At 49.6% G+C, this 27654-nt stretch overlaps 1 protein-coding gene and 1 long non-coding RNA gene across 3 annotated transcripts in view; one reads left to right on the top strand and one right to left on the bottom strand.

The window, feature by feature from the left end:
* The window catches only part of Rcan1 (regulator of calcineurin 1), a 79690-nt gene that overhangs the window by 36711 nt on the left and 15325 nt on the right, over positions 1 to 27654 (top strand). The gene's annotated exons all lie outside the window — the stretch shown is intronic.
* LOC121821791 (uncharacterized) lies at positions 18076 to 26878 on the bottom strand. Its single transcript, XR_013043875.1, has 4 exons — positions 26723 to 26878; positions 18718 to 18951; positions 18413 to 18627; positions 18076 to 18304 (listed from the first exon to the last, which is right to left on the bottom strand). It is a non-coding gene; the product is annotated as an uncharacterized LOC121821791 (long non-coding RNA).

Genomic DNA, 27654 nt, shown 5'->3' with positions numbered 1-27654 from the left:
AGCCTCGTTCCTCCACAAGACCAAGTCCCGTTACCCTCTGCGTCATCTCAGCCCCTATTACATCATTTTAAGATAACTGTGATGGAACAGCCTCTTGAGGCCCTGCTCTTCAGAACATAGGATGTGGCTCCCACACAGCCATAATCCCCATGTCAGAAATTCCAGAGCCTCTGAGAGCCCCCTGCTTGGTGCTGGGAAGGTCTTTCCTACAGACACTATGCGGCCAGCAGTGTAGCTAGATGTATGTGGTCAAGCGCTGGTCTGGAACCCTACAGCAAAGTGCTAAAAGAAAGGAGCCCCAAGGAAGGAGACTTAGGTGCTCTCGGCCACTCTGCATCCTGGGAAAGCAACTGACTGTATCCTATGCCGGTAGTTACGCCAGCCATCTGTAAGCGTGCTTCCTCCCAGGAACAAGGCTGCTTTCTGCAGAGAGAGCCCCAGCTGAACATGGACTTCACATACATGTCTCCATCTCAAACCTCAGTAGTTCCACTGCAGACGCCAGGAAACTGCAGGGAGCCCGCACAGCCTGGCTCCAGGCTCCAGCTGCGCAACCTTCAAAGTGAATCGAAACCTTAAAACACATTGGAAATGGAGTTCTAATTATACAGCAGAGCCCTTTGACAGACACTGGGCTGAGGGAAGCGCTGTACCCAGCACCAAGGCCTTTGGTCTCCTTCTGTTAGAGGCACAAAGAAGCCTGGCCTTCTGGGCTGAGTTCTGACGGCAGGGGGCTAATGAGGGGGAGCCCTGGACCCAGCAGGAGGCTGCAGCGCTGAAGCAAGGCCTGCTTTCAAGAAAACCTGTTGACCTTCCTTCTGGTAGGATGGCCTTTGAAGGAGACTCAGGTGGAAACTGCTAGAAGTACACTGCTACCCTGGTGTGTCCATGTTCCCAGAGCTGAGTCCTGACTGGCTGACCAATTGCAGGAGAGACTAGGAAAAGGCTTCTTCTCCTCCACCGTGGAGCCATGAATGAACTCTGGATATAAACAGCCATAGTGAGGCTTCCTGCCCCTCTTGTCGTCTGTTACTAGTTCATGGCGTCAGCAACGGCAGCAGCAGGAAGTTATCACGAAGCCCATATTGCTAGGGCCTTCTTCTTCTGTGATTCACCTACGGAAGTCTGGCCCAGTGTCTTCCCAGGCAGTTACAAGGACGAGCTCCAAAGCTTCCAAACTGATTTGGGATCACCCTGAATAATTACGGTTACCATGTATGTATCAGAGGCCGCCCCCATAGAGCTGGGGTTTCCAACGTTGTACCTGTTTGCAGTTTATTTTTGTGAATTATCAGTATTTCTCTTTATTTTGAAGCATTTTGTTTATATTTACACAATTTCAAATTTAAAAAACACATAGAGTCACAGTATCATTTGGAGGAGTAGGAAGGGTAGATGGGTAAGATTTTAGGCTCAAAGCCATCATCCAACTGAAGAATGATGGTGTGAGTTTATTAGAACGGTCTGTCATTCTGTGTCCCTTTGCAGGTGGGGCTCGAGTCTCTATTCCTGCAGACTGGAGCTGTACCACCAGAAGCTAGTGATCTCTCTGTACATACACACATACCACACACACATACGCTTACGTATACATGCGTACACACACCATACATACTCATTCGTGCACACACATACATATACTGTACATATACACACGTGCATACATACCATACATATACATAACATACACACCGAACACATACATTTACACATCACACATATACATGCATACACACTACATATACACACACTACACATACACGTGATGAGAACGGAGAGGAAAGGGAACTGGGAGACTGTACTGGATGGAGCTGGGACAGACTTTGAAAGCCCCTTACCCAGAAGCTCTTTGGCACTGGCTCATGCTGCTCCCACACCAGTGACGGCTCAGCCTCTGTCTGTGCTGTGGTAGAGCAGCCTCCTCAGGCCCCAGACAGCCAGCTCTTCACGTGGTTCTCTAGTAGTGTTCCTGTGCACTCAGCCAGAAATGTCCCCTTTCGTCAGAGCTGTTATCTAGTGCATTCCAGTACTGTGACAGTGTGATGGCCTTCACCGTGACAGTGTGATGGCCTTCACCGTGACAGTGTGATGACCTTCACTGTGACCACTGTGATGACCTTCACCATGACCAGTGTCATGGCAGCCTTCACTGTGCAAGAGTCAGGAGAGGGCAAGACTCACCAATGTCCTGTGCCCTTCCATCATAAGGGTTAGCATTCTGTCCCCCATTCAGTGCTATGTACAGCACATGCACACGCATGTTTACACACACACACACACACACACACACACACACACACACACACACACACACACGGGCTGGAGCTAGAGCTGTCTCAGGCAGACGCCAACCTTTGTGGAACGCAGTCATTAGTGAGGAGACCCCAGCAGTGTGTGAGTCAAAGGTGTATCTATCATCTCGTGTTTCTGTTTAGTTTGTTTTTTGGGTTTGCTTTGAGATAGACTCTCACTGTGTTGCAGACAAGGCTGGCCTGGACCTTGCAATCCTCCTGCCTTTTCCTCCCACGTGGATGGGATTACAGGTCTGTGTCCCCACACCCAGAGAAGCACACCCCTTTCCATATCCGTTGCTCCAGTTTCCTTGTGTGCTGTGATGAAGCATCTGGACAAAAGCAACTTAGTTTTTTCTCAGAGCTCCCAGGCCACACTCCATCACTGAAGAAGTCCGGGCAGGAGCTCAGGGCAGAACCCAAGGCAGGAGCCGTGGAAGAACTCTCTGGTTCACTTCCTGGCTTGCTCAGGCTCCTGCTCATCTCAGTTCCTTATACAGCGCAAGACCCTTGTTTGGGGACGATGCCACCCACGGTGGCCTGGGCCCTCATGCACCAATAACAGTCAACACAGTCCTCATGGTCATGCCCTCACACCAGCCTGATAAAGACACTTGCTCAGCGGACTGCTCAGGTGATTCTCCGCTGTGCCAAGTTGACAGCTAATGGTGACTAGGACACTAGTCACAGGTGTTTGTTTGTTTCACGTTGCAAATTATGCAGAGCGCATAGGAAGGCCACTGAATTCATCCGGTGCTGCCTTTCCAAATGACAGGAAGAGAGAAAAAAAGAAAAAGCTTTGAGCCGTTAAGAGGTTCTAGGTCTGTTGGATGGTAGGCCCCCTTTCTAAGGCCAGCAATGCTTTCTGAGCTGGGGGACAATAAATCTTACACTGTCCTCCACACACAGGGCTGTAAGAAATCGGCAAAGCACATCTGTGTGTCTGCGGTGGTGCCACTGTATAACACAGCTGTTTTCCACCACCACGCCCCTCTACCCAGCATCTTGTCAGGGACTGCAGCCCTCTCCGGGATAACAGAACATGTGAGGGGCATTGCTGCTGCTGAGCATGGGCTGCCGCGGGCTGCTGCTCTCTGGACCACTCCAGCGCATGCTCCCCTCACAGCATTTGCTGCTGGGCTTCCTCATGGGCTTCCCACGTGCTGGGCTCCCCTAGGAAATATGGGACTGTTTGGCATGTAGTCGTCATCCACACCCTGATGACTGAAGGGAGCAGAATGCTTACAGGAGAGTGGAATACAGAGGACAGCCCCGCATCATCATCCCCATGGGAGGGGCTCTGGGATGGCCTGGATCTCAGCCTGGAGGTGCTCCCGTCCTGCATGTAAAACTCAGTAGTGTATGCATGTAGCCCATGGCTCTCTGGAGTGCTCACAGTAACTAGTACAACGTGGACGCTGTGCGCACAGTCACTGCACTGTGTCATATAGGAAATAAGAAGTCTGCACATGGAGATGCAGGGTCCTTTCTTAATTTGTTCCATGCAGTCTGTGATTCATGTGGCAGTACCCATGGATACAGACGGTTGGCCATATTTTGATTTCCAGAAGTGTAAAGACATAGCAGTAATGTCACTGTATTGATGTTTAGCCAAACTCTGCCTTAAGGGTTTGTCCTAGAGAGAAGTGAACTCTCGTTATGGAAATCACAGAGCTCCCAGTGGGCTCCACCTGAGAGACTTTGCTCTGCATGACCTCACAGAAACTGTGAGGCAGGTGGGGGAGAACCCCACCTAAGCTGATGCAGCTACGTGCAAAAAAATGTAATTGAGTGTGGCGCAGGAATGATAAATGACCTGGAATTTCTGGGTAAGCGCCTAAATTGGATTAGTAGGACTATGAGCCTTTTATGGAACCAAATCCCCGAGTCCTTCGAGTATGGGAGAACTCAGTCTGCGGGAGCCAGCTCCCCATCCACAGCTTTTCTAACAGGGAGACTACTGTGTCCGTCTGTTCATGTGGAGCCAATATTGTAAAGTTAAATTAGGAATGTTTTAAGATAAATTTAGGCTTTTGTTGTTGCTTTGAAATAGGGTCTCACTCTGTAGCCCAGACTGCCTTGGCATTCACTGTGCAGCCAGATTCCCCAGGAGTTCAGCAATCCTCCTGTCTCAGCCTCCCAAAGCATAAACCACCACACTAGGATTATCAGAAGTTGGGGTTTTACTTCCTCATAACTGTTTCTGGATTCAGGCTTTTCATAAAGAAATGTCTGGTGCAGATTCTACCTATAATAATCCAGAAAGAGGCAACACTTTCCAGAAATGGCTAGTTCCTATAATTCTGCTTTCACAGGGGCTGGGGAAATGGCTCAGTCACTCTGAGCCCTTGGGCTCAGTTCCCAGCACCCACTTGGTGGCTCACAGACATCTGTAACTCCAGTTCCGGGGACCTTGCCTCGGCAGGCACCAGGCACACATGCGGTGCACTTACATGCACGTGGGTGAAACACACAAAAATTTTAAACAGTACATCTCTTTAAAATAAATAAATATTTGAGCCACATAGAACTTGCTCAGTATTTTTATCCCTTGGAGGAAGATGTAACTGTTCTGAATGCTTTTGTGTTTATACACAGAGTTAGAATAGAATTGAATACAGACAGGGTGTGCAGGCAGGTCACTGTTTCTGGATTCAGAAATAGTCCCACCGTGGCTTACAAGTATACTTTAGGGATCATTTTTCATTGCACTAAAAATAAAAGTTTTAAAGTAACCACTTGCCAAAAAACAAAAAAACTGGAGAAAATTGGACGGAAACTGCTTCCTCTGTTTACGCTGGTCATGGACTGGGACCGTTGCCTGTCCGTGCTGTCGTGGTTTCAGCACAGAGCGCCTCACAGCGCAGTCAGGGTTTACTGGACGTGGCGGCACTGCCTTGTTTCCTATTGACCACTAATTGTCTTCGCTGCCCCCGCCCCAGGCCCCAGAGCTTCCCCGGCAGCCGGCCGAGTGGCCCTTCCGGTGTCTCTGAAGCCGTGTCAGTATCACTGACTTCTGACACACTCTGCTTTGTTGTCGCTTCAACCAGGGTTCCTTCTGGAACATTCTAGATTATTCTATTAAGCATTAAAAGTATTAAGGAATTGCAAAACAGTTTCCATTATAAAAGCCTGCTTTCCTCATTTACAGCTATCTCTGTAAAGATGTTTCCAGGAACTGGTTCCCCACCAAGGCCCACAGCCCCAAGGAGGACGTCCACACAGAAAGCCTTTGAGTCTCCCCTCCTCTCCCTCCTCAATTTGAATTCCCATTCTCCACTGCCTCCTTGTTCTCGGTGTAAAGGCTGGAGAAAGGAAATGGAGTGCTCTGCTTCCGGCCTCAGAGAGAGCTCTAGGGGTCTGCTGTGCTCAGGTGTGCTTTGTGGGGCTGAAAACAGTGAAAGCTAACTCCCGGGAATAGTGGTGAAGGAGGGGGAACTGTCTGGGGTGACTGGGGTGCTCAGAACCAGTAAGGCCCTTCTCAAAGGCCTGGGCCGATTCTCAAGGGATGGACTGTTTCCCTACAAGAGTGGGCGTTACTACAAGACCACTCTTGTGCTTCAAGTCCTCAGCACACACCTGCTGGCCCAGCGTTGTCTTGAGTTGAAGGAGTAGGAGGTTCTCAGTGGCTCCTGGCCCTGGAACCCTGAGTGAAATCAATTTACTCATAAATTACCAAGTCTTAAATATTTCATCACACACACACACACACACACACACACACACACACACACACACACTGACTAAGATAGTCTTATATGGAGAATTCGAGGCTTTAAAATTAGCCCTTTTGAAGAAACTTTCAGCCCCTCCAATATAGTGCCAGTGTGTCTGGAATAAAAAATGCCTTCAGACTACTGACCAGTCCAGCTGCGGGAGCCCTGTGTGTGCACACTTCCTAGACTGACCAGCCCAGCTGCGGGAGCCCCGTGTGTGCACTCTGTAGACCTAGACTGACCAGCCCAGCTGCAGGAGCCCTGTGTGTGCACACTCTAGACCTAGACTGACCAGTCCAGCTGCGGGAGCCCTGTGTGTGCACACTCCCTACACTGACCATTCCAGCTGCGGGAGCCCCGTGTACGCACTCTAACACTGATTTAGACAGGTTCTGAGTGTGCATTAGGGCATTCAGATGTGCCCTAGACCCTGACCAGCACTTAGCAGGCTAGCATAGGAAACTTTTCAGAGACTTTGACACTCACTGCTCTCACTAATTCCTGGGCAATCTGAGGACCTGTCAGGGTTCTAGTTTGCTCTGATAAACCCCATGACCAAAAGCAGCTTGGGGAGGAAAGGGTTATTCAGATTACATGTTACAGCCCACCATCCAGAGAAACCAAGGCAGGAATTCAAGGCAGGCACCAGAGGCGGAAGCTGAAGGGAGGCACAGAGGAGTGTTGCTACAGGCTTGCTCCCCATGGCTTGCTCAGTTTGCTTTCTTATACACAGAACCACCTGCCCAGAGGTGGCTCCGCCTCCTTTCATGTCATATGCATGGCATGTGTGTGTTACATATATACGTATAGATTCTGCATACAGGAAAGAGTACCTAATATTTGTCTCTGTGTCTGGCTTAGTTGGCTTCCTGTCATGATCTCCAGTTCTACCCATTTCCCTACAAATGTCAGAATTTCTTAATGAGTGTGTTAATGCAGGGAAAAGGACATTGCCAGCTGCACAGCGTAGGTCCAGTGTCACTTGGACATGTTGTCAGACAGAGCCTGCCTCATAAGCTGGAAAATGTGAGCTGCGTTCAGAAGAATGTCAGACCCTTCTGTGAGACTCGGTCCAGACATTTGGACTGACTTAACCCACTTGGAACAAAGAGATATTTCAGAGCATGGTCTTACTAGACTATTGCCCAGGGGGCACTCTTGCCCCTTATAAGTGAGTTCTTTATCCTCTCCCTTCATCCCTGTCCATGATAACTAAAGGGGTCCTTTCAGTGATGTCTACTGAGATGCCTCGCTGAACACTGAAGAACTCTTCGGTGTGTAGACCAGTGCCCGCCCGGCATGAACGGTTTGGAGCTGGACGGCTCTTCCTGCAGGCGTCCTGTGCTGAGGATCAAACACATACTGGGTTGCTTCCTGATACCACCTGACAGCGCTGCATGTTTGTCTATTTGTTTCTCCAATTCAGCTTCGCCGTGCTTTCCCGACTCTTCCTGGAGTTCCAGCCTGCATTTCTCCACCTTCGCCTTCTCACAGTTTCCAGTGACCCCGGTGGGAATTCTGTGCAGCCAAACTGACACAATGTTATGGTCTTTATTACCGTTAGGATTACGTGGAGCCTATTTTTGGTGTTCGGGTGAAACATCTTTATGGCTGTCTGCTAGCATTTTCTTTCCCACACTGGGTCCAGTTAGCAAAGCTGACCTAACGGGACGATGGCTTTCAGCAGCACCCCTGTGGAGTCGCTGGGCTCTGAGCATCAGGGCTGACAAGACTGCAGTGCAGGGAGCAGGAAGTCAGGCCCATGGGAGCAGAGAGGCTGTCACAGCCAGTGCCAGGGCACAAACCAGAGCCAGGCTCCCAAGGTGCCACTGGGTTCTGCTGCAGAGAACCAAAATCAAACTTTGCTCCCGTCAGAAATCCTTTAGAAAGAACCATCATTTTGGACAGCTGCTTTTGCTGTAGAGCTGAAGGTTTCTACAAGTGGATGGATGTGGCTTGACCATTTGGGCATCCGTGTAGGACAGCAGTTGTCAACCTGTGGGTCGACCAACCCTTCCACAGAAGTCACCTAATACCATCTGCATTTCAGATATTTACATTATGATTCATAACAGTAACACAATTACAGTGATGAGGTAGCAATGAAGTAATTTTATGGTTGGGGTCACCACACCATGAGGAACTGTATTAAAGGGTCCCAGCATCAGGCAGGTTGAGAACCATTGGTGTAGGACATGTGCACTCCAACCCTGCATTCTTATACATAGGTCAGCATTTTGTTCTTTTTTAGAAAGGAAATTATTACATCTATTACTTGGGGGAGAGGGCACACACTCATGTGGCCCTCAGAGGACAACCTGAGCGCCTCTACCTCTGTCCCTCTACCAGGCAGTTTATCTCAGCAACCCCGTCATCCATCCGCTGGCTTTCCTGGTAATTCTTAGTAAGGCCTTTGCTGTCCATAGCTCATCTGTCACCGCAGGCTTCAGTCACAGGTAGTGGGGGCTGCCAGGAACCCCAGTGCCTGAGCTCAAGGTGTGCCCTCCTGGGGGGAGGTGACAGGGCTGGAGAACCTTCCCAGGATGGTTCTCCATCCTGCCGGATGCTCTTTAATTTGCGTGTTTTTCCGTGGCTGAGTGTGGGTTCTCCCCACCCCCACGTGTGTTCGAGGCAGGGCTCCACTGTGTACCCCAAGCTACCCTCAGATGTCCAGCCTTCCCGCCGAAGCTTCTGGAGTGTCGGAATTACGCTCAGAAAACTATTATTCCTGTGGCTTTTTTTTTCCCTTACAGCCTGGGAATCAAACCCAGGGCCTTGTGCACGGTCCGCAGATTTTCTACCCACTAGGCCAAGCCCCCAGCTTCCTCACACACCAGTCAGTTAGTGTGGGGCTCCTCTGCAGGGCAGCACGGAGCCTGTAGAGCGCCTGACGCGTCTGAAGCAGCCTTCTCCTCGGGCGCTCCCTGGCCTCTCTGTAGATGCCCTCGGCACAGCAGCAGGTGGGGGGCGGGTACCCCAGGGTTGAACACCATAGGTTCTTTCCAGCAGTGCTTCCTGGGACCGTGGGCACTGCCGGGGCAGCTCAAACTTGTCAGCAGAGTTTGTCCCAGGGTTGATGGATCATCCCTCACTATTTGAAGAATTTGTGTCAAGCTGGGTAGAGTTTCATTGTGAAGTTGCTTTAAATCCTGATTGCAAGTCAGATATCCAAGAGACCTAAGGACCACATGCAGCCTTACTTCTGTGCCTGTAAACAACCTGGCCTGTCTCAGAATGGGGTGAGAATGAATGTAGGGTGCCCACCTCAGCACCTGGAAGGTGCAGTCAGCTGTCCCTTGGTGGGTGCCCACCTCGGCACCTGGCAGGGGCAGTCAGCTGTCCCGTGGTGGGTGCCCACCTCGGCACCTGGCAGGGGCAGTCAGCTGTCCCGTGGTGGGTGCCCACCTCGGCACCTGGCAGGGTCAGTCGTCTGTCCCGTGGTGGGTGCCCACCTCGGCACCTGGCAGGGGCAGTCAGCTGTCCCGTGGTGGGCGCCCACCTCGGCACCTGGCAGGTGCAGTCAGCTGCCCCGTGGTGGGTGCCACTTGTCCCACTGTGCCTGTCACCACCATTGCTTGCTAGGTGCTGCTGAATCCCCAAGGTCATCGTCTGTGAACAGCGGGCACCGTCTTTCTCATCTTTCAAGTATGCTGCATGTGAAACTTGTTTCCATCTTTACTATTTTTAAAACTTACCTCAAAATCAAAAAAGCTCCCTCATGATACCATTAACATGCGTCTGGTGTGTCATTGAGTTTATCATTTCCCAGGCTCTGCAGCATTTTCTGGTAATAAAGCTGCCTGCTGGGGAACAGTTGCTCCAGCTAGGTGCTTTTGGCCCGTGACTCCTGCCCTGACCTGAGCAAACACATGATCTGCAGCAGGGTCTCCCAAGTGGAATGGGACCCAGGCTGCCTCCTACATCGGACTGCACCCATTCAGCAGCACTGATGTGCCTCTCTTCCCGCTGAGTCATGGTGGAAGCTTGGTCACCAGTTAGTGTCTTGTTTGATTGTCCACTCGCCTTCCACTGGGCTGAAACCCATTGCTGACCCTACCTTCCAGTTCGTCGGTGTCAAGCCTTCAGCAGCCCAGAACCTAGCCTTCACGCAATGTGTGAATCAGTTTGAAAGTTTGCTTTTAGAATAATAATTCGTTTAATTGCAGGTGTTTAAAACATTGAGTGATTCTTATGAAGTAATGCTTTGTAGGTCAAAGTGATTGCACAATTCACAATATCTTGTCTTTCTTTAGGGACACTTTTCAGGTCGATGACTAGAAACATAAAAATCAAAGTCAAGTGTTGTGGCCCAAGGGTTAGAGTATTTGCCCAGCATCCCTGGGGACCTGGAAGTGATCCCCAACAGTGAAAAAAAGAAGAGAGGGATAAAAACACAGATGCAGAGGAAGGCAAATAGAGAAGTGACTGGTGGCGAATTAGAGTTGTTCACCGTCTGTCCGTAAGTGCCAGCTGAAATGTGTGCAAGAAATCACAAGTGGCTTTAAAGCCCAGACAAGCCAGAGCGGGCAGTGCTCCTTTGGTAGGAAAAGCATAATGATAACATATTCAAATAAATGCTCTTTAATAAGGCACATCTTGCATGAGCGGGACTGTGTGCTGTGGCTTGGCCCGTTGGCGCATTAACTCCTGATCTCTGGATTCCAGGCCTCCCGCACTCTCCTGTTTCTCTGGCAGTAACTCTGACTGGGGGGCTGAACTGGGAGTTGGGGTCCCAAAGGCTGTGCTGGCCAGAGGCTCTCCCACTGGAGTAGGTGTGGCCCCTGAGGGCCCAGAACACGAAACTCTTGGGATTTTCAAACCCAACATTTATTGGGGGCTTAGACTCAAGAGTTTCGAATTGTGCCTGGGTTTCTGGGGTTTATATATATCCAGCTTTTTAAATGTGGACTAATCCTCATCAGAATCACTCAGGGAATGAGAAGAGTAGATGGCTGTGAGTCAGCTGTGGAAAACTGCAGCATGGAATGAATTAGTCAGGAGTGTTTCGGTGGCCGGCCGGGCTGTGTGCTAGCAGGAAGTATTGTGACTTTCCATGGTTTCATGCACTGTAAGTCATGTGGCAGCATGCTCCAGGCACCTGGCCGGGCCTGGTGTTCGTTTTTTCCAACCCTAGTTTTTGAGAGAAAATTGACAACTGCTGATTTGGCACAGGCTGCCAATCGCTTTTCAGCCCCAGTGAATCTCCACTGGGGAAGGGCGTCTGCTCCCCCAGCCCCAGTGAATCTCCACTGGGGAAGGGCGTCTGCTCCCCCAGCCCCAGTGAATCTCCACTGGGGAAGGGCGTCTGCTCCCCCAGCCCCAGTGAATCTCCACTGGGGAAGGGCGTCTGCTCCCCCAGCCCCAGTGAATCTCCACTGGGGAAGGGCGTCTGCTCCCCCAGCCCCAGTGAATCTCCACTGGGGAAGGGCATCTGCTCCCCCAGCCCCAGAGAATCTCCACTGGGGAAGGGCATCTGCTCCCCCAGCCCCAGAGAATCTCCACTGGGGAAGGGCATCTGCTCCCGCAGCCCAGCAGCCCCAGCAGCCCCAGCAGCCCCAGCGAGGACTTGGTTGTCCATCCGGAACCCAGTGGATGCTTCTTGGTCGCGTCTGAGAAGCAGTTAGTTAGCTGTGGCAGAGCTGCTGCCATGGGACTTTTGGGCCTGACCCTTTTTCCACAGCCCTGGACTGGCAGATTCTAAAGCTGCCACGCTTGTGGTCTAGAAAAAGGGTTCTGTATGGTGTGTCTCAGGTAGCCTGAAATCCAGAATAAGGCCATTGTATCCCAGCCTTCTCTCATCCCATTAAAGAGAAAATAAAAACTTGTGGGAACGGGGCAGATTAAAGGCTTGAGTCATATGAAGTCTATAAAACTGGTCTCTAGAGGAAAATGCTGGAAACACAGGCAACCACGAAAACTGCTCATCGAGGGAGAGAAGTTTATTGCTTTATTGGTCATGTAAATCAATTAAAGTCCAGCCAGCCACTCCCCGGTCTTTATGGACACAGCCCCCAGGATCTCGGGTTGGCATGTGTCACACACTTTTAAACAGCACATCAAACAGAACGACTCGGTTCAGAATGGAGGATGTATATGAGTAGTTAAGTGCTCATTGTCTGTTTTTTCCCACGTGTCCCAGACTGGCCTTGAACTCACTGTGCAGCAGAGGATGTCCTTGAATCTCCCATCCTCCTGCCTCCATTCCTGAGTGGTGGGATTGCAGGCTTAAGCCCCATTCCCAGTTTACGCAAATGCCCTGACACTGCTGGGCCCATCCCCAGCCCTGGTGCTGAGTACCCTCGGAATTTCAGGTGATGCTAACACCCTTGACAACACGCTAACATTTTCTCTGGACAGAATCCTGGAAACCACACTGACCTTCTGGGACAGTCTGACACACTCCCTACAGAGAAGTTACCTCAGGATGTTTTCATGTTCTCATCCTGTGTTGTCACGCCCCCTCCACAGAGCCACGCTCCCCACACCTCACTATGCGTAGGAGTCCTCTAGGGACCTTGCGGCCCAGGATTCTGTGTTTCCAGCAATCGCATGGTTAATGCCGAAAGTCTGATGTAGATTCAGGATCCCGTAAGGGCCCAGACTATATAGCAAGTGTGTTTGTAGCGCCATCAAAAACCTAAGCTATGACAGGATCATGACCTGAACAAGCACGGCCTCAAATGTCACAATGATGCTGCTTTCCCTAACAGGCCTGCCCATGCACAATGTGTCCAGTAGAGATGCTGTGTGAGTCTTACCTTAGGAAGCCTGCATCCTCACCTGAGCATTCAGCTGCCTCAGGCCCTGCCCAAGCCTATCGAGGGCTGTCCCTCCTTCCTCCCTCTCCCTCGGGAGTCTTAGTAGGAGTGTGTCTAGAACCTCGGCCATTCAGGTCTTCTCATACAACCCGTCAGCTGAGTTCCACGTCTTCTTTCCATGGTGTTTTTATAAGGCTCTGCAGTGTCAGGCTAAGGTGCCCTCCAGGGGGTTTGCTGCTAACCTCCAGGGTCAGGGACCTCCAGCACCACCTACGAGCAGGAGGAGATGCCAGAGTCCTGTGTGGAAAGGCTCGGGAGGCCTACCAGGGTTTTAATGCTGACTGAAGGGAACAGGGGGAAAGAGTGTTGTAACACGAATTCCTACAGGTCTTTTAATAATAATAATAAAAAAAAACCCAGAGCCTGATATTGGGGTGAATACTGAAAGATCAGAGAGACAAAGGAACAAGCCACCTCTTACCTCTAGGACTCCTCAGTCTGAAAAGCTTTCCTCAGCTGAAAGACTTCAATTCCTGTCTCCTCAAACCTTATATTCCTTTCTCCGCCCACCCATATCTTTTCCTGTCTCAACTTTCCTAGTGCTGGGATTAAAGGCGTGTGACTCCCAAGTGCTGGGATTAAAGGTGTGTGCCACCACTGCCTGGCTCTGTTTCTCTCCTAGACTGAGTCAATCCAGGGTGGCTTTGAACTCACAGAGACCCAGACAGATCTCTGCCTCCCTTGTGCTAGGATTAAAGGTGTGTGCCACCACTGTCTGGCCTCTATGTGTTAATCTAGTGGATTGTTCTGTCCTCTGATCTTCAGGCACATTTATTAGGGTACACAGTATATCACCACAGAGTGGCCATTAGGGAGCATCAGAGCAGCCCTCAGCAGCTGACGCCAGGCTATCCCATCGTCAGAATGTGGACTTGTGACCAGATGGAGAGGTCCGTCTCCATGGCAGAACTGACACCTCTTTCCCCTCGATTGCTGCAATGGAAAGTGGCAAATCAGCATCATTAAAGTCCGGAACAATGTGATTCAGGCTCTGGCATCCCTTTTTCCAGGGAAGAAATAACTAGAGATATTTTCTGTAAGGACACACTGCTGTGTGAGTTTTCCACCTTGGAGCCAGCCAGCAGGCCTTCCTCCTCACCCTTGGAAAAGGAACAGTGCTCCAGGGAGATAGTCACTCCTGGCACAAGTCCACTCTGTGTTTCTCTTGGTGTGGTGGGTGCCTTGGAAAGTCTTGGTGCCACTTCCCTTGGACTCATTAGGGGAGGACTTCCAAGTGACTGCCGGGAAGGTGGCATTTGGGAAATGCGTTTCATGACTCAGAGTTGCATGTCCCCCTTTATCTTGTTGGTGATTTTCGGGGTTCTCATGTGGGAGTGAATTGCAGCCTGTGTTGGATGGCAGAATGTGAATGCCCTCAACTCCATAGTAGAGTTAGGCACTGAAGGTAGGTTCGTGCTCTGGGGTAGGTGCCCTGGAGCCGCCATTACATTCCTGTCCGGTCATTTCCTTCAAGATAAGAGCTTCTGTGTAGGATAAAGATGTTAGTTCAAAATGGACGTGTGTGATGCTGCTGCCGTCTCTGTTAGTTGATTAAGAACGCCCCAACACGAATCACTGCCTAAGCGTTCAACAACAGGGACTTTTCTCTCTCATTCCTGAAGGCTTTAAGTTCAAGATCAACCTGTGGGTGGGGGTGGAACTGTCTCCTTCTGTGACTCTGCCTGGCATGTGGATATTAGCTTTTTACTGTCTCCTTCGAGGTTTCTTCTGTCTAGTGGCCCTTTGCACCTCCAAGTCTGCCATAATGACATTAGGCAGACTGAATTAGGACTCACCCTCGTGGCCTCTTACCATAGCATCTTTTTTTTTTTTTTTTTTTTTTTTTGGTTTTTCGAGACAGGGTTTCTCTGCGTAGCTTTGCGCCTTTCCTGGAGCTCACTTGGTAGCCCAAGCTGGCCTCGAACTCACAGAGATCCGCCTGGCTCTGCCTCCCGAGTGCTGGGATTAAAGGCGTGCGCCACCACCGCCCGGCAACCATAGCATCTTTTAAAGGGCCTCCCTTCAGGTTCATTCGTGTGGGGGTGCTAGACATTGGACTCCCAGCACATGCATTTAGGGCTGCTGTTCGGCCCATAACCAAGGTCACGGAACCCACGGTGAATCACAGATCTATTCCTCAAGTTGGGTTGTCTGGCGCTTCCTTCTTGAGGATATTCAGCCTCCGTCTTAGTGGGCAGATGGCAGACTAGAGCCGTGCCCGCAAGTAAGAACTGAAATTCTCCACACCTTACTCCAGGCCACTGGGGAAGACTCGACTCCATACAAAGACTTCTTGAGAAATACTTGAGTGGAACTTTGCCACTTACAAGTAGTAAGTCATAGCTGGGCCTGTGACATAAGCCTGTAATCCTAACTACTCAGTGCACTGAGGCAGGAGGATCACAAATTCAAAGCCCACCTGGGTTTGCAGAATGAATTCAAGGCCAGCCTGGGCAACTTCATGAGACCTTGTCTCAAAATGCAGAGTAAAAGGGGATTAGAGATGCTGCTCGGTGCCAGAGCTCCTGCCTACAGGACTGGGTGGCGGCTCTCGACCTTCGCTTCGGGGGCCGCTTTAAAGTCACCAACACACCAGTGACATTGGGCGGAGCATCGAGAGCATACCTAGGTCTATGCTCAGGGACCCCGACAGTCTTTTTGGGTGGTCACATGTGCCCTGTGGGAATGGTGACATAGTTGTATCTGGACCCCAAGATTTGGCCTAACCAGAGCCCAGACCATGGCTGGTGCTCAGGGAGCAAACGGCTGACTGGGTGAGCGGCTGAAAGAAGTGGTAATGCTGGAGAATCAGTCCACCCCACAGCAGTGTTGCCCCAGAGCAAGGAAGGGGGCTAGGAACTGTCCTGGTCGGAGTTGATGGCTTCTGCTTCTTCATCCCCTTACGGGTCTCCGCTGTGTGTGTCTCCAATCGAGCTAAGCCCCCCTCTGTGTTACATATTGGAAATAAATCAGGCACCCTGCAGCCCTGTTTGAACCTGGGCTGGAGGGTCAGTGCCACCCTGGCTGTGAGCACCGGTTTTCTAAGTTGCCCTCCGTGACTTGTCCTTTTAGGGTCTTGGGTTCTCACCGCTAATAGCAGTTCTGAGCAGCCACAGTGAATCAGTTGGTCAATGTGTTTTTAAACCCCGGAGCATGTTAGACCATCACCTCACCACCAGGTTAGGAAGTGGACAATTATAAAGGAAATAAAAACAATATTTAGATGAAATCACAGGTTAAGTTCTGGATGGTGCCCACGTGAGGACTTCACATCTGTGACCTCATGCTGACCAAAGTGTGGCTCTTACCGTCTGACTCCCCTTTCACCCTCTGAGGGCCGCCAAGGGCATGAGTCACAACACGCCGGCACTCAGGCCAAGCGTGTGTGGGCACAGCACCTTAGTCATGGACCAGAAGTTGACCTCCACAGGACAGTGAAAGGCAGATGTCCGAGAACCGAGACACGAGGCTTTGGTCACAGCCCAGCACCCGACAGCTGGAAGCACAACTGGGTCCCAAGCCAACACATCTTTCCTTGTCTTCGACCACAAGCCAGTTCAGCAGTTACAAACCGCACAATCATCAAATCTGCACAAATGAGCAGGGCGCGCACACAGAGCAAACTCACGCATTACGTGGCCACCGCATCGCTCTCTCAAGTAGTCCTCTGCCTGAGTTTACAGGGAGAACTTGGAAGTGTGCGGTTTCATTAATGTATGTGTCGTGTATAAATGCGTGTACAGGGCCATACAAAGCCAGAAGAGGGTATTGGAGCCCCTGGAACTGGGGTTAGGCATTTGGGCGCTGGGAACTGGACACTGGGTCCCCTCCAAGAACAGCAAGTTCTCTTCAGCCTGGAAAAATAGGTTTTACTTAGTTGGCACCCAGGGAGAATTTAACATGTTTTGCTAACATGTTTTAGATGGAATTTAAGTAAATTTATGAGTAGATGGAAGTTTAAATTTTTCATGAATAATATTTTTCAGCAAAAACAGTGCTCATGGGCTGGGGAGGAGACAGCGCCGTGCGTTAGAGCACTCGCTGTGCAAACATGAGTTCAAATCCCCAGCACTAAGGAACACTCCGGACATGGCTGCCGACAGCTGGAGTCCCATCACTGTGCTGTGGTAGCAGATGGATCCTGGAAGCTCCCTGGCAGCCAGCCAAAACAGCGTTTAGCTTCCGGTTCATTGAGAGATACTGTCTCAAGGGAGTAAGGTGGAATATAATAGAGAAGACACATGATGTCATTCTCTCATCACCATATGTGTGTGCACAGGTGTGAATCCATACAATCACATGCCTGCACCACACACACCACACACAAAAACAACTGTAAAAACATTATTCATGATCTCAAGCAATATGTCAGTTATATCTCAGTTCTGAAGATGTTGACTATACTATAATATCATATACATTATATTGACTATACTATATCATCATAAATGTTATATTGACTTATTATAATGTCGTATACATTATAACTCAGTAAAGCCGTTAAGAGTACCATGCTTGTGTTTCAGGAACCTTTAACCTGTTCAGAAGCTGCTTCACATTGTTATCGCGCTTCCCCAAGGGGAGAGGGAAAAGCCCCTTTAGCAGTCTCAGCTGAGACAGATGTTGGAGAGAGTTGAGGTTTGACTATTGGAAAGAATTGCCGTTTGACTAGGGGACCAATTCTTCACTCATCCAGCATACAGCCAGCTTTGCAAACCAGTGTCCTGTGTTGGTTTGAAAGCAAAAAGTGTGCCGTAATTAAAAGGAGACATTGATTGTCTTAATCATTGCCTCCCAGTGAGTCAGGAACCTGGACTCGAGTCCATAGACTGTTAAAACCTGGTTCCAAAGCTGAGTGCCTGAGGGCATCTTAGCTCAGGCTATCACAAACTGCCACGGATTGGGTGGCTTAACGCAGAAGACTTGCATTTCCCATCACCCTGGTAGACTGGCCAAGGGCACAGCTGGTTCCTGGGGAGGGCTTCGCCCTGCTTTACAGACACTCACATGGTACAGAGAGAGGGGCGGGGGAGGGGAGGGAAGGGGAGGGGAGGGGAGGGAGGAGGTTCCCTGGTCTTTTCCTATGAGCAGCTATTCCCATCTACAGGACCTCATCTGCCACAGTCCCTTCCACCAATGGCTATAATGGTGGAAGACAGTCCATTCCACAGCAGTGGGGAAATCAGTCTGGCTCATTTACCTACCTGTGTCGTAGGCTGACTCCCGTGCTGTGTCATAGGCTGACTCCTGTGGTGTGTTCCCAGGGAGCACGTGAGAGAGGAGAGTGGTCATCCGTGCTGGAGAGGAGCAGCAGGCCACAGGGAAGCTCCAGCCTCAAGAGGCTCTGGCTCTGGTGGAGACTCTTGTTCTGGTTTGACCGAGGTCACTGTCGGAGCCTGTATGGTGGGAGTCCCTGGCCAGTTCCTCTGTACGTGATTCTGTTCATGGTAGCAGCTGCTGTCCCATGGCGCTTTGTGTCCTTAAGTGAGAATGTTGTTGCTTTATCTTTGCGTGCGTGCATGCGTGTGCAAACGTGCATGCGTGTGCAAACGTGCACACGCATATATAAGGGCAGGTGTGCACATACCATACAACATGAGTAGAAGTCACAGGACAGCCTTGGGGGCGGGACTTGCCTTCCACCTTGTTGGAGACAGTCCCCCACTTCACCACTGTGGACCTCCAGGTTAGCTGGCCATCAGCTTCCAGGGGTCCTCCTGCCTCTGCCTCCGGTCTCACACAGGAGAGCTGTGATTCCAGACAGGCACTACTGTAGTAGCTTTAGGGGGGTCCTGGGGACTCCTGCATGTATGACAGATACTTTAGCCAGTAAGCCTTCACCCTAGCTCCCTTTGTGAAAACAACAAGAAGAAGAAGCCCTACAAAACTCACCGTCTTGTATACTGTGTGACTCTCTCTCCTGCATACAGACCCGCCACAGCATTTGAGCTGAGTTTCCTCATCAGGTACACCCCCATTGCTCAGTCACTTCTCCTAAGTCATGCCTTCCTGACTAGTCACTGGCTCCGCTGTCTCCAGTTTCCAGATAGGACATGGTCATAGGTTACGGCCCCTGACCTTTCCTGTTTCCAGTCTTGGTGGGAAAAACATGCTCTCTTTCCACATCTGAAATGGAATCAAACATTTCTTGTGAAATATTTCGGGGTGGCGTGGGGGGCACCCATTGCTATTCTAAACCTGCTTCCTCCTATTGAGTTCCTGGTCTGCAGGCTGCTGTCTGTGGCTCCCAGCTTCACTCTGAGCTGTAGTTAACTGCGTGCGTAATGGTACTGGACAGGGCTGCCTGGGTTTTCAGGCTGCAAAGACAAGGGTGGTTGACTTTTGAATTGCAGGAGGTCTTCATGTAAGCATTTGTTTTTTCCATTGAGTTCTAGAATAAACAGGAGGGATGTTGATACTCTAGCATTTGGGGGTTTCCAGTAATTTAATTATAGCAGCAAATGTCAGTTAGAGCCTACTTAGTTTGAAACAAAGTTTCTAGCTTTTTTAAACTAACTTCCTTATTTTTTTCAAATAAGGAAGAAACTGTCATCATACCATAAGATCAATTTTTCAGCGTCATTTCCTCTTAGATCCAGAGTGTAACTGGTTCTTGGCTTAGGAATAGGCCGGAGTAAAAAGCTGTTATGAAGTGGGGTTTTCTTTAATGAAGCAGGAAAAAACAACAACAAAGAAAAAACCATTTGGCCTGAAACGATCTTAAATCTGTTGGTTTTTTGTTTGGTTTTGTTTTGTTTTTGAGACAGAATCTTACTAGCCTAGGCTAGCCTTGAACCCCCTTGTAGCTGAGATTGGCCTTGAACTTCCTTCACGCTAGGCAGTCACTCTACAAGGCGAGCCCCATTCCCAGCCCTTGAATCATTTTCTGAATCACCAACGTGTTTTTTCTCACTCCCTTTTACTTAGTAAGTCCCCTCCTGTTAGCATCCTTCAGTTGGCCAAAGAGCATTTTGTATGTGTGAGGCGTTTCACTCCGGATCCCCGGAAGCCTTCCAGCGTTTCCGCCTGCACGCGCCAACCCACTTTTGAGTTGTGGCCAGTGTGAGGATCTGCCTGGGACCTGTTTGAAATGGCACATTTCCAAGGTGTTCTAGATTAAAAGAGGTCATTCTTTCCTGTCGAATACGACGTTAAAGGAGTGCATTGGGTGTGCTGGGGCTATTCTTGGAATGTTAGGGCAACCTGCTTAATTTTAGATCCCAGCGTTACTATTCTCTAAGGCTGCCCTCCCAGGGAGATCTGGCAATCTCTGGAAGGCTTCGCAATTTCGGGAACAAATAGAGGACAGTGGCTGGTCTTGAGGACAATCAGGAGAAGGGGCCGTGGGGGAAATGCTGGGGATGTGGGGGGAAGGCCACACAGGGCCACACAAAGAGATACTGTTTCATCCCAAATGTCTTCTGTTGAGAAACGCTGAGTGAAAACAGGGCTCAGCATATTAGGACACTGGGCCTTCCTACCCCGTGAGCTGCCTGGCTTCCTTCTCCTCAGGCACACACACCAAGCATGCCTTGGTGCCTGCCCCTTCCGCTGCAGAGCCCACCACTCACTGCCCCCTTTCTGCAATGGCCTTTAGTGTGGGAGCAGTCCACCTTCTGTGAGCAGACGGTGGGTTTTCTGACGGAGCTTTGAGAGACAACGTGCGCGACCCTCCAGAATGGCCCACTCAGCCAGAAACCCACCTGAGGTGGTACTGACCCTGGGGTGGGGGAAGGGAGCCGGAGCCAGAGCTGGAGCTGACTTTGTGACTTGGCCTTGATTCTGCAAGGTGCTTTAGTTTCCCACGGGGATGCGTCCCTTTGGAAGCCTGTGTGACGCTGAACTGTAGAAGGCCTGCCTATCCAGCCCGCACCCAGGGTGTCGCCGTCAAGTGCTAGAGCAAGTCCCAGAGACCCAGGATGCCATGCAACAAAAGTCCTCTCTGACCAACTTCCTGAGCTTCAGGACAGACCTTGAGGTTCGTGTCCTGCATCCCATGGCTCTGCTGTGGGCCAGCCAGGGCCCTCCCTCCTCTGCCCACAGGAGCTTTGGTACCTCTTCCCTGCCACTCCAGGTGCTTACTGTTCCCAAGGACTTACGGGGTGGCTCCCCATGCGGACTGTGACTCCAGCCGAAGTGGGTGCGCGGTTGCTGCCCTCTCAGGGTCAGCAGGCCCCTCCCACTGATGGAAGGAGCAGGGGAAGCCTTATGTCGTCCCAAGTCAGAACCCACTACGGTCATTTAAAACAGATCAGGGATTTCCCCCCTTAATTTGAAAATTGTGAAGGATATAAAACGCAAACCTTTCCATCTCAGCCGTTCTCCAGTGTGTTTGGTGGTAAGGCATCAAATGTCTTTTAAACCCATTTCTTCTTTTCAGGTCAGTATTTGGGAGTTTACAGCTCTCTGAACTGATCATTCATCCAGGCATTCTGTCAACAGATAGTCAGGGAGCCATCTCCTGGCTGCCTAGAACTGGCCTAGCTGTGAAAGCATGGGTCAAGTTTGTTTGCCTGACCCTGGGGAGTCTCATGGGCAACCTGGGTCGTTAAAAAGATAAACCTGGGCCGAGTGGTGGTGGCGCACACCTTTAATCCCAGCACTCAGGAGGCAGAGCAGGTGGATCTCTGTGAGTTCGAGGCCAGCCTGGTCTACAGAGCAAGTTCCAGGAAAGGCTCCAAAACTACACAGAGAAACCCTGTCTCGAAAAAAACAAAAACAAAAAACAAAAAAGATCCGTTGTCATTGTCCTCTGAGCCAGAAAAAAAGGAGGGCCAACAGAGGGCTCACCCATAGGAGGCATCCAGGGCAGGCTTTCCAAGAAGAGGTGAGCTGTTTAACTTTCTATTAAAGTAGGAACGAGCCAGGAAAAGATAAGGGAGATGCTCTTGTGGAGGAGACCTGGATTCAGGGCACCAGACATGAAGACAGCCTCGGGGGAGCCTCAGTGATCCAGGATAGTCTAGACACAGGGGACACCGGACCGGAGCTGAGAGGTAGCTGGCGGTAGGTAGCTCATGTCCAGAGACTGGATTTTCTCCTGAAAGCACATGGAAACCATAGGTGGGCTTGTCACTTCTCACATCTGTTTAGGAATGTCCAGAGGGGCTAGTCTGGCGTTTTCAGGATGTCCAGTGGTCAATCTAAGTATGTATGTGAGCAAACAAATCCAGTTTGGCCAGAATTATACCAGGTGGGCCCATTATCCATACTAGTGGTATTCCAGCTTGCACAATCCTAGTCACCTGGAAGGCTTGTTAAACAGTTTCCGACTCAGTAAACAGATGTGTCTGTTTTCTGTTGCTGTGGAACAAATGACAGCAGACGTGTGGTTTGCACCACAGGTGTCTGACAAGGCTGGAGGTTGGGACCAAGCATGCTCACTGGGTGCTCTGGTTCTCAGAGGCTAGAGGCAGGGTCGTGGCTGGGCTGCACTGCCGTCAGTCTGTGGAGGGCCTCTGCCTCCCAGCGTGGTCAGATCCTCCTTGCCGAAGGCTTCCCTGTGCCTAATAGCACTTACTACATTCCTTGCCCCCGACACGTCCATCTTTAAAGTCAGCATCAAAGAATGCTTCCCGTCCAGTGTCCGCTGAAGCACTGATACAATGCCCCCCATTGTAGGACAGGAGGCACACTACCTCTTGATGAGGGAATGGCACTGACCTACAGGACCATGTGAAATGAGGGATGGTGTTGCTGCTGACTTTTGAAATTGTGTTTGCAGAGATGATCTTCATCACAGGGGCCTGCAGTTTTGCACCTACCCCATGATTGCAGAGATGATCTTTATCACAGGGGCCTGCAGCTTTGCATCTATCCCATGACTGCAGAGATGATCTTTATCACAGGGGCCTGCAGCTTTGCATCTACCCCATGACTGCAGAGATGATCTTTATCACAGGGGCCTGCAGCTTTGCATCTATCCCATGACTGCAGAGATGATCTTTATCACAGGGGCCTGCAGCTTTGCATCTATCCCATGACTGCAGAGATGATCTTTATCACAGGGGCCTGCAGCTTTGCATCTACCCCATGATTGCAGAGATGATCTTTATCACAGGGGCATGCAGCTTTGCATCTACCCCATGACTGCAGAGATGATCTTTATCACAGGGGCCTGCAGCTTTGCATCTATCCCCATCTTGTGTACACTGTTCTCCAGCCCCAGATTCCAGCATATGGCCTAATAAAAGATTTATCTAATATATTCATTTATTTATGTTGATATTCTTACCGAAATATTAAGTGTGGCCACCTGTGTGGGGTTTTTTCTTTGAAAATAAAGTATGCAGAGATAGGATGCCCTAACATAATCCAGACTTAAGTGAGGTATTCCCACTTAGCCACAACCATCCAAGACTGCCAAACTCAAAGGGCTCCAAATGAATGAAGTGGACAAGCCACAACCATCCAAGACTGCCAAACTCAAAGGGTTCCAAATGAATGAAGTGGGGGATTGAACTCCAATCGTCATGCTTGCAAAGCAAGAACCTCACCACCTGAGCTGTTTCCCCAGCCCTCGCCGTCAGTCCCGTCTCCAAGCTGCAGTGGTAAGCTCCTGTGTGGCCAAGAATTGTGCCGTAGGTTTTCAGAGCCCCTGGTAGACGGTTCAGGACTGTACTACACCCTTGGTAATGGCTGAGGTTTGGTTTGTTTGTCTTGACTGATTTGGCTGGGAAGTTTTGGAAGGAGTAACTGTGCCTTCCTCCCATACAGGTCTCCAGGGAAAGCCCGTACTGGGTGCTGTGTACCCTTCAGCAAATACTTGCGAGGGAGTTTAGTGCTCTGGGGAATGTAGCTTTGTCTGCCCTTGGTTTAGTGGAGGAACTCGATCGTAATGTGGTAAGAGCTAAGAATCTGGGGTTCCTTTACAAGATGACTGATGGAGTCCTTTGGCCCTAGCATGGTGTGCTCCTTCGTTTTAGTGTCAACTTGACACAACCTGGAGCCACCTGGGACGAGGGAACCTCAACTGAAGAATTGTATGAACAAGATTTGGCCTGTGGTCATGTCTGTGGAAGACTGTCTTGATTAATGGCTGATGTGGGAGGGCTCAGCCCACTGTGGGCGGCACCATCCCTATGGAAGTGAGCCTGGGCTTCGTAAGGATTCTGGCTGAGCGGGAGCCAGCAAGCAACGTTCCTCCATGGTTTCTGCTTCAGTTTCTGCTTGAGTTCCTGTCTTCATTTCCCGCAGTGATAGATTTTGACCTGGAATAAACCCTTTCCTCCCCAAGTTGCTTTTGGTCATGGCATTTATCACAGCAACAAAAAAAGCAAACTAGAACACAAAACAGATCTATAATAAGTGATAGCTGGATGGACAATTCATCATTTTCTTTGAGACTTGAAAGCCTGACTGATGTAGGTCCAGGCCTTTGTGGGTCCTGAGAGTTTTTCCCTGTAACTAACTTCTTGCCTGGAATTTTCCCTTTAGCAATACATTCCTTTGGTGTTGAGACTTTGATCTCCAGAATTTGCTGATTAAATAGAAGTCCTCTTAGAAGGCCTTGCACATTAAACAGCTGTTATCATTAGCACTGTAATGGGGAAAGTTTGTTGAGTAACATTCCAGTGTCGTTAGAAGGGTGATTCCACGGAAGGGGCCATGGCAGGGGGGTGGGGGGGGATGCATGTCTGGCATGATCCCAGAGCTCTAGAGAAGTGGAAGCAGGTGAGCAAGGATCCAAGTGCAATGTCCACACAGGAGACCTCCCAGTGGGTGTTGGGTTCTCACTGCCGGCCTCACACCGGAGTCAGGAGAACGTTCTGTGCTCTAAGGTCTGCTCACACTAATGCAGAGGTTGGCCCAGCCACCTGCAACACATCACAGGACAATCAAATGACTGTCCCCTGGCACATGGATGCCCTGATTGTACCGCAAACACTTCAGCTAGCACAACTCATTAATTAGGTATTTCACTAAAGATGGTTTGTAGAACAGGTTTTTTTGTTTGTTTGTTTGTTTGTTTGTTTGTTTTAAGTCAAATAAATAGTTTTGGTAAAATTTTGGTTTAAAAAAGGATTCAAAAAAATCAATGACTGACAGTACAAAATATCAGTATATTAAAAACACCAGACTTGGGCTGGGGTAATAGCTCAGTCAGTAGAGTGCCTTGCAGGCATGAGGACCTGGGTTGGACTCCCAGAAACCACTTACAGGAAGCTGGGTATGGTAATGTGTCTTTGTAATTCTAGCACTGGTGGAAAGGGGAGGCAGAGACAGGTGAACTTCTGGGGCTCCCTGACCGGCCAGCCAAACCTACCTAGTGAATTGCAGGCCAATGAAAGAGACCTTGTCTCATGAAAACAAGGTGGATAACACTCCTGAGAAACTAACTACAGCTGGGATTTTTTCTCTGGCCTACACACACATGCCTATATACCCATGTGCACACATACAAGACTAAAAGAAATCACCAAGGTGAGGAATTTGACTAATAAATGCAATATAAATTAATGGCCCCAATACCAAAGCAGTTTTCTAGCCTTGAACTTTATGTAGTGTATCTGTTAACCTTGACCATCAAGATATAGCATCAAGTGGGAGAATGGGGGGGGGCTTTTTTGTTATTCAAAAAGTAATCAATATGCATTGTAGAAATTTTGTGAATACAATAAGCCATGAGAAAACACATCAATCTTCCTAATTATTTCTATTTACTATGTTCTTTTTCTTCACCAAAATTGTCCCAATAGTACTATTAATAATTATTATTAACACTAATGATTGACAGTAAGTGTTAGCATCTTTTTATATTAAACATGTTCATGCCCTTCCTAAATGTCTTTGTTCTTTATTCAATGGATTTAGCATCTTTTTTTAAAATACATTTTAGCATTTTTTAATTTTTTATTGTCTGGTCATTAGCTAGATAGATATTCATGTGCCCCAAAAGGCACATTTACATCTTAGTCCACTGCCATGAGAATTTTCTTAAACTAAGCTCCTAGGAGTGAGTTGTTGGTCAGTCTGAGGGTTTCAGTGGACATTACTAAAAGTTCACACTCCCTTTCTCCACTTCCTTTCAAGTTATTTACCTCGGTAGATGAGCTGATGACCTGTCTGAGGGATCTGTCTGCTTTCTTGTGGTTCAAACAATGCTCTGTGTGTCAGAACTTTCAGGTGATTAACGGTGAAACTTTCTATCTCCTTGAACTCATGCCTTTTTGGTCGGTTGGTACCTGGGACATTGACTCTTCAGAATGAAGATTGCCCCACCAGCTGCCTTCAGCCGTTGCCATCTTTAGGGACCACTTGAGCTGAGGGGAACCACTGTACTCACCCCTGAGCACCCCTCCTGCTCCAGGGAAAGGTATCCATCCTTGGGACTCCCCACAGGTTCAAAAAGGTGTCCATGGGGGCCAGGCACAGTGTAGCTCTCTCCATCTACCTGGGCCTGCCCCTTCCCTCCTCCCGCCCCTTGCCGCCACCGCCACCTCAGCAGCTGACAAAGTTGATCACTGTAGGTACCAAAAATCGCCCTCCCATATCGGGTGAGGGCAATATAGAGCCTCCATGACAATTTCTCAGAATGTTGGCTCATCCTAAGATATTTCTTAAAAAGATAAAACCAGGTTGAATGGTTTTTATAGTTATTTTCAATATAAGGTGATTGATCAAATATGTCCTACATCTTTACATAAACAGTTTAAAATACTGTCTTCCCAAGATTTTTTTTTTTTTAACGTATCTTTAAAAATCCTTGGGGACTGGAGAGATGGCTCAGCAGTTAAGAGCGCTTGCTGCTCTTAGATAGGATCCATGTTCCACAGCACCGTATGATGACTTATGACCATTAGCAACTCCAGTTCCCGGGGATGCCCTCCTCTGGCCTCCACGGACACTGGGCACATATGTAATGGTATATTTACATTTGTACAGATAAAACACTCACCCACTTGAAATAAATCTTGAAAATATCTCATCCTGGAACTCCCTTCAACCCTCCCCCAATGCATCTGTTCATCACAAGCTAATCTGTAGGGACCCATAAATGCTAAGGTTCTGATTCTCAGCCACTGTCTCTCCGGTTACGGCCTTTGTTCATGCCTTTCCTCACTGCCGTTATGGAATGCCTGACAGAAGCAACCGGAAGGGTGGGGCCGGGGCGGGGCTTGGGGATTAGAGCGCATAGTCCATGGGGTCAGAGAAAGCATGGCGGCTGGACCCCTGGCTTGGTCAGTGACACAGGACGCAGAGAGCTCGACCTAGAGGAGAGGGGGGCTGTAACCCCCAAAGACCCCCTCAGTAGCCTGTGAAGCTTCGTCTCTCACCTCCTCATGGTTCCGTAGCCTCCAGAACAGTGCCACTGTCTAAACACACGAGCCTGTGGGGACATTTCACCTCCAAATGGCAAAATCACTTCTTACTAGCAATTGCTGTTGAAGCCAGTAGTGGTCTCTGCACACTTGAGTGTAGCCGAGGCTGTCCTCATAACCATGTCAGCCCTGTGATTCCCAGGAACTGACCGTGAGGTTTCAGGAGTGAGAAGAGAACGTTATCCAGGTGCCTGGCAAGTCATCTCAGAGAGTGGCATGCCTGCGAATGGTCTACAGAAATAAGTAAAGACATCTAAAGAACTGCTGTCGGAGGTGGGGGACACACGCTCTGCAGACAGGACAGTGTGAGCCTGGGGTGGCAAAGCTGTCCTGCCTCTGCTCCCAGCACCCCACCCAATAGTGCCTGGCTCTAGCAGATGGCTGATCACAGGGTTTTTTATTTTTTTGTGCATTGGTATTTTGCCTGCATGTCTGTGTGAGGTGTCAGATCCCCTGGAACTGGAGTCACAGACAATTGTGAGCTGCCATGTGGGTGCTGGGAATTGAA

The sequence above is a fragment of the Peromyscus maniculatus genome, chromosome 12 (genome assembly GCF_049852395.1).
Source record: "Peromyscus maniculatus bairdii isolate BWxNUB_F1_BW_parent chromosome 12, HU_Pman_BW_mat_3.1, whole genome shotgun sequence".
Classification (NCBI taxonomy): Eukaryota; Metazoa; Chordata; class Mammalia; order Rodentia; family Cricetidae; genus Peromyscus; species Peromyscus maniculatus.
This window is presented reverse-complemented; position numbering and strand designations above follow the sequence as displayed.